Here is a 6,827-nt window from a genome sequence, read left to right as displayed (position 1 = left end):
CATCGCGTTACAGATTCATCTGTTTCTTGTGTTGTTTTTTTGTTTTGGTTTTTGTGTTGTTGGTTGTTGTTTTTTACGAGCTCTCTTCCCCGGAAAAACCTGACACAAGTCGACGTCCTTGCTGCTTTCATGAAGCAGTTTTACTGATTCAATTTGTATCATCATTTCCAATGATGGAAATGATATTCCTCTATCTACGCATGTCACCACAATATAGATTTGTGTCTCAAGTAAACGAACTGCTTGCCTGCAGTACACTTTGCTTACACTGATATTTCAATATGAACAACTTTTGCCGAGTTTACGAGCAAACAAGAAATTCTATCGCTCTTGAATACGCCATGATGAGACCGAGCTGGAGCATCTTTAAGTACTACACGTACCAAAAAGAGGATATATAATTTCTAGACATAATTGTTAGTCTCATCAACACACACGTGCGTCAGTTTCACGCACTGACCGTCAATCCTACGTCAAAACAAAACCATCGCCACTACCAGGAATGTTGTTCTTCTCGTAGCCCACAGAGCAAGCACATGGAGGCAGCATTTCTGATAGCATTAACTTGTACATTCCCACTGCAGATTATGTCAATAATCCACAAACAAAAAGAAGCAGGACTACACCCAGTAAACCTTTAGGCTTGGTAAAGGTGTGGATCGATAGACGCCAAAATTCATGACTGGAGTATTGTTTCTTTCTTTTTGTCTAGTCCCTGTCAGATTGAAATAACCGCATACTAATCAACCGTGTGCTCACTGACCGCAACTCTCACCTTCGAGCACACGTGTAATCGTACCATGAAGACACACCTTTGGTTTCATCTTTTTTTTGTAGCCAAGTGCACTTCGCTACCCTAAACACTCTAATCATCGCATAGCGAAACAGCCTTGTGTACAGTACAAACGGGATACCCATCCCATAGCAGACGATACGATGCTGCGCACGCACCATTGTCGGCGCAAATTCTAATAAAATACCTTTCTTTATATATCTACCTAACTTCTATCTTTCAAAGTCCCTTTTATCTTTGATACGATCCTAATTATATTTAGGTTTGCATAGAAGTCACTGATTAGGCTGGATGGCTGCATATTATTGTGCTATTTACGATAATGCTTCGAACTGACCAAGCGTCACTCTGACCTTGACCGGTTTTCATGTATCGTCGAGAGAAATTGATTCTCACAAACTCATATTTGTCTTTTCAATCATTGTTTTGTCATTTTTGTATCACTATTACATATCCCGTACCTATGTTGCAGGAATTTAGCCGATTCCATTTACTTTCGGACTTTACCGCTTCGTACTAAGTCAATGTATAATTTTCCCCCAAGTAACGCATATCATGATGTTTGTCTAGGGTTCTTCTTTTTATCTGTATGATTTATGAGTTTGTCCATTATTCCAGTTTAGAGAGTTTTGTAATTTTCCGCACTGAAGTTGGTTCAGTGCCTTCACTAGGACCATTGTTTTTGCATCCTACTAAATAAATATAAGTTTTTACGAAATGTGATCTATTGCAATGGAAAGCTAAAGGTCGTAGCTTTAATTTGATGTATTGTTTGTTATGATTGGTTATGTATTTGTTTAAATAACGTAGGGTAAAGCAAGTGTAAGAAACACAGATTCCGTGTTTCTGGCCGTATTCAGGCGATTTTTATTCTCGGCGGACGGTGCTTTCTGTGCAGTCCGCGCCGGGGCTATAAGTATAGGCCGGACACCGGCATGAGCATGCATTCGCTCCTAGCAGCTGAACACGACACTACACTTGCTTTGCTGTCTACGGGTTTCGCCTTCGGCCTCTACGTTTCCTTGCATTGTTTTCTTGAATAAAAAGTTGAAACAAGACGCTTGGACTTGGGCTTCGTGTATCTACTACTACTACCCTTCCACTCCTCCACTACATTTGGCGCTGCGCAGCAGGGTACAGAAGCATCAACTGAAAGAAGACAGTACAGGCAAACATGGCGGACGAGGCAAACACCCCCAACCTGCGGCTCTGCAAGCTGAGGCGTTTCACCGGCGAGGGCGACTGCGCCGAGACTTTCATCCAGGAGGCCAAGCTGATCCTGCAGCTACAGACGGTCCCTGCACTTGCTGCAGCGGCATGGATCCTTGGAGCGCTGGACGGAAGGGCTCGACAGGAGGTCATCAGGCGACCAGCAGCGGAGGTCAACACGCCAGCCAAAATTTACTCCATCTTGGAGCAGACGGGGGGCGACCAGCGAGATAGTGTCGCGCTGGCTGCCGCCTTCCACAGACGACAACAGGGTCTCGGCGAGTCCGTTAGCGAGTACGCCAGCCACCTACGCGCTGTGTGGGCCAAGACCAATGCTGCCGAGGCCAACACACTGAACGACAATACGCTGCGCAAGACCTTCGCCACAGGACTCCACCCACAATCCCTGAAGCGTGACATGTGCCGCTTCCTGCGAGAAAAGCCGCCGCCACCTTCGACGAAGTGTTATTTTGCGGTTGTGTGACCTTGATGGAACTGTGTGGTGCCCATTTGGTAAGTGTGACTATAGCCCTTATTCAACGGACTGTGTATGACGGTGTAGAGAGCCTACAGGACTCAGCCAGTGTATATACTGTACTCGAGTGGCTGTAGCGCGTGCAATCCCATTCTTAGCTAGTGTGACACGTCATATCGGACTTGACGGATACAGACTTGGGCTGGTGACGTTAGCCATGTGGTATTACATAAGACTTTCCTCGGTGTTCGCGGCAGTGAAGTGACGCAAGTGTTGCGTCCACGAAGAGACTCGCAGGTGTGTTTACTGCCGGGCGTTTTGTTGCCGTTTAATTTGTTGATGTTTGATAATGTTCATTTTCATGTATGCTATGCCATGTCTCTTGCATTGGTATGATTGATATTGATTGTTGCGATTATTTGTCATGATGCTTTGAGTGGAATGTGTTGGCGGATGTTTGCGCTTATTGAAAGATTTTTTTTTTGGCACAAGCAGATACTACAAATCTGATGGTAATTGCCACCTAGGGTTGAAAGTAATTTAGTGAATACTTGCTGACCTTCAAATAAGGCCCTGTATCATCACTTTCTTAATTGCTCTCTTAAGCGTAAACTAAGTTATGATTTACCTTGTTACCTTTAAATAGGCTTGGTACAGATCATTTGTAATGTTGGATGTCATTGCATTGTGTCAGGTGTATTGTACATGATGTATCATTTTAACAGTGTCAGGTAACTACGTCATTCATTAGTGAATCTGTCCATTTTGTAACTGTTACGTTTTTCACCTAAAATACGTCTTAAACACAGCCTTTACTGTAAAGCCGTGAGCGAGAGTTTTTGTGAAGTGTTGAGCTTGTGCATACAAGAACACACATTGAAAGAGAAATCCTATATTATCAACTAAACGGATTGGTGGGGATGAAGGTTGCATTTTTGTATGGTAGTGTTGACATTGTGTTACTTTTTCTCAGTGGAGAAAATTTGATAATTGTAGCAATGTTTTCCCATGAAATTCCTTATTGTTTGCACTTTTATGTTTTTGACGCAGTACTTTGATCATATGTGAGACACTTTGTAAAATGCAGGCCTCACTTTTGATTTAGCAAAGCTGGTACTGATCACGAGAACATGTTTTTGTAACTGTCGATTTTCTCAGTGACATATGTGAAAGTCACAGGCAAAGTTTTCGCAATTTTTCTCTTTTTGGATAATCTAAGATGGTTTGATAAATTCAGCCCTTAGGCTTTCCTGTTTTTCTTAAAATCAGCGCGGCCGCTGATATGTAAAAGAGTTGGGGGGGATGTAGCCAAGTGCACTTCGCTACCCTAAACACTCTAATCATCGCATAGCGAAACAGCCTTGTGTACAGTACAAACGGGATACCCATCCCATAGCAGACGATACGATGCTGCGCACGCACCATTGTCGGCGCAAATTCTAATAAAATACCTTTCTTTATATATCTACCTAACTTCTATCTTTCAAAGTCCCTTTTATCTTTGATACGATCCTAATTATATTTAGGTTTGCATAGAAGTCACTGATTAGGCTGGATGGCTGCATATTATTGTGCTATTTACGATAATGCTTCGAACTGACCAAGCGTCACTCTGACCTTGACCGGTTTTCATGTATCGTCGAGAGAAATTGATTCTCACAAACTCATATTTGTCTTTTCAATCATTGTTTTGTCATTTTTGTATCACTATTACATATCCCGTACCTATGTTGCAGGAATTTAGCCGATTCCATTTACTTTCGGACTTTACCGCTTCGTACTAAGTCAATGTATAATTTTCCCCCAAGTAACGCATATCATGATGTTTGTCTAGGGTTCTTCTTTTTATCTGTATGATTTATGAGTTTGTCCATTATTCCAGTTTAGAGAGTTTTGTAATTTTCCGCACTGAAGTTGGTTCAGTGCCTTCACTAGGACCATTGTTTTTGCATCCTACTAAATAAATATAAGTTTTTACGAAATGTGATCTATTGCAATGGAAAGCTAAAGGTCGTAGCTTTAATTTGATGTATTGTTTGTTATGATTGGTTATGTATTTGTTTAAATAACGTAGGGTAAAGCAAGTGTAAGAAACACAGATTCCGTGTTTCTGGCCGTATTCAGGCGATTTTTATTCTCGGCGGACGGTGCTTTCTGTGCAGTCCGCGCCGGGGCTATAAGTATAGGCCGGACACCGGCATGAGCATGCATTCGCTCCTAGCAGCTGAACACGACACTACACTTGCTTTGCTGTCTACGGGTTTCGCCTTCGGCCTCTACGTTTCCTTGCATTGTTTTCTTGAATAAAAAGTTGAAACAAGACGCTTGGACTTGGGCTTCGTGTATCTACTACTACTACCCTTCCACTCCTCCACTACATTTGGCGCTGCGCAGCAGGGTACAGAAGCATCAACTGAAAGAAGACAGTACAGGCAAACATGGCGGACGAGGCAAACACCCCCAACCTGCGGCTCTGCAAGCTGAGGCGTTTCACCGGCGAGGGCGACTGCGCCGAGACTTTCATCCAGGAGGCCAAGCTGATCCTGCAGCTACAGACGGTCCCTGCACTTGCTGCAGCGGCATGGATCCTTGGAGCGCTGGACGGAAGGGCTCGACAGGAGGTCATCAGGCGACCAGCAGCGGAGGTCAACACGCCAGCCAAAATTTACTCCATCTTGGAGCAGACGTGGGGCGACCAGCGAGATAGTGTCGCGCTGGCTGCCGCCTTCCACAGACGACAACAGGGTCTCGGCGAGTCCGTTAGCGAGTACGCCAGCCACCTACGCGCTGTGTGGGCCAAGACCAATGCTGCCGAGGCCAACACACTGAACGACAATACGCTGCGCAAGACCTTCGCCACAGGACTCCACCCACAATCCCTGAAGCGTGACATGTGCCGCTTCCTGCGAGAAAAGCCGCCGCCACCTTCGACGAAGTGTTATTTTGCGGTTGTGTGACCTTGATGGAACTGTGTGGTGCCCATTTGGTAAGTGTGACTATAGCCCTTATTCAACGGACTGTGTATGACGGTGTAGAGAGCCTACAGGACTCAGCCAGTGTATATACTGTACTCGAGTGGCTGTAGCGCGTGCAATCCCATTCTTAGCTAGTGTGACACGTCATATCGGACTTGACGGATACAGACTTGGGCTGGTGACGTTAGCCATGTGGTATTACATAAGACTTTCCTCGGTGTTCGCGGCAGTGAAGTGACGCAAGTGTTGCGTCCACGAAGAGACTCGCAGGTGTGTTTACTGCCGGGCGTTTTGTTGCCGTTTAATTTGTTGATGTTTGATAATGTTCATTTTCATGTATGCTATGCCATGTCTCTTGCATTGGTATGATTGATATTGATTGTTGCGATTATTTGTCATGATGCTTTGAGTGGAATGTGTTGGCGGATGTTTGCGCTTATTGAAAGATTTTTTTTTGGCACAAGCAGATACTACAAATCTGATGGTAATTGCCACCTAGGGTTGAAAGTAATTTAGTGAATACTTGCTGACCTTCAAATAAGGCCCTGTATCATCACTTTCTTAATTGCTCTCTTAAGCGTAAACTAAGTTATGATTTACCTTGTTACCTTTAAATAGGCTTGGTACAGATCATTTGTAATGTTGGATGTCATTGCATTGTGTCAGGTGTATTGTACATGATGTATCATTTTAACAGTGTCAGGTAACTACGTCATTCATTAGTGAATCTGTCCATTTTGTAACTGTTACGTTTTTCACCTAAAATACGTCTTAAACACAGCCTTTACTGTAAAGCCGTGAGCGAGAGTTTTTGTGAAGTGTTGAGCTTGTGCATACAAGAACACACATTGAAAGAGAAATCCTATATTATCAACTAAACGGATTGGTGGGGATGAAGGTTGCATTTTTGTATGGTAGTGTTGACATTGTGTTACTTTTTCTCAGTGGAGAAAATTTGATAATTGTAGCAATGTTTTCCCATGAAATTCCTTATTGTTTGCACTTTTATGTTTTTGACGCAGTACTTTGATCATATGTGAGACACTTTGTAAAATGCAGGCCTCACTTTTGATTTAGCAAAGCTGGTACTGATCACGAGAACATGTTTTTGTAACTGTCGATTTTCTCAGTGACATATGTGAAAGTCACAGGCAAAGTTTTCGCAATTTTTCTCTTTTTGGATAATCTAAGATGGTTTGATAAATTCAGCCCTTAGGCTTTCCTGTTTTTCTTAAAATCAGCGCGGCCGCTGATATGTAAAAGAGTTGGGGGGGATGTAGCCAAGTGCACTTCGCTACCCTAAACACTCTAATCATCGCATAGCGAAACAGCCTTGTGTACAGTACAAACGGGATACCCATCCCATAGCAGACGA

This window comes from Littorina saxatilis, linkage group LG3, assembly GCF_037325665.1.
Source record: "Littorina saxatilis isolate snail1 linkage group LG3, US_GU_Lsax_2.0, whole genome shotgun sequence".
Lineage (NCBI taxonomy): Eukaryota > Metazoa > Mollusca > Gastropoda > Littorinimorpha > Littorinidae > Littorina > Littorina saxatilis.
This window is presented reverse-complemented; position numbering follows the sequence as displayed.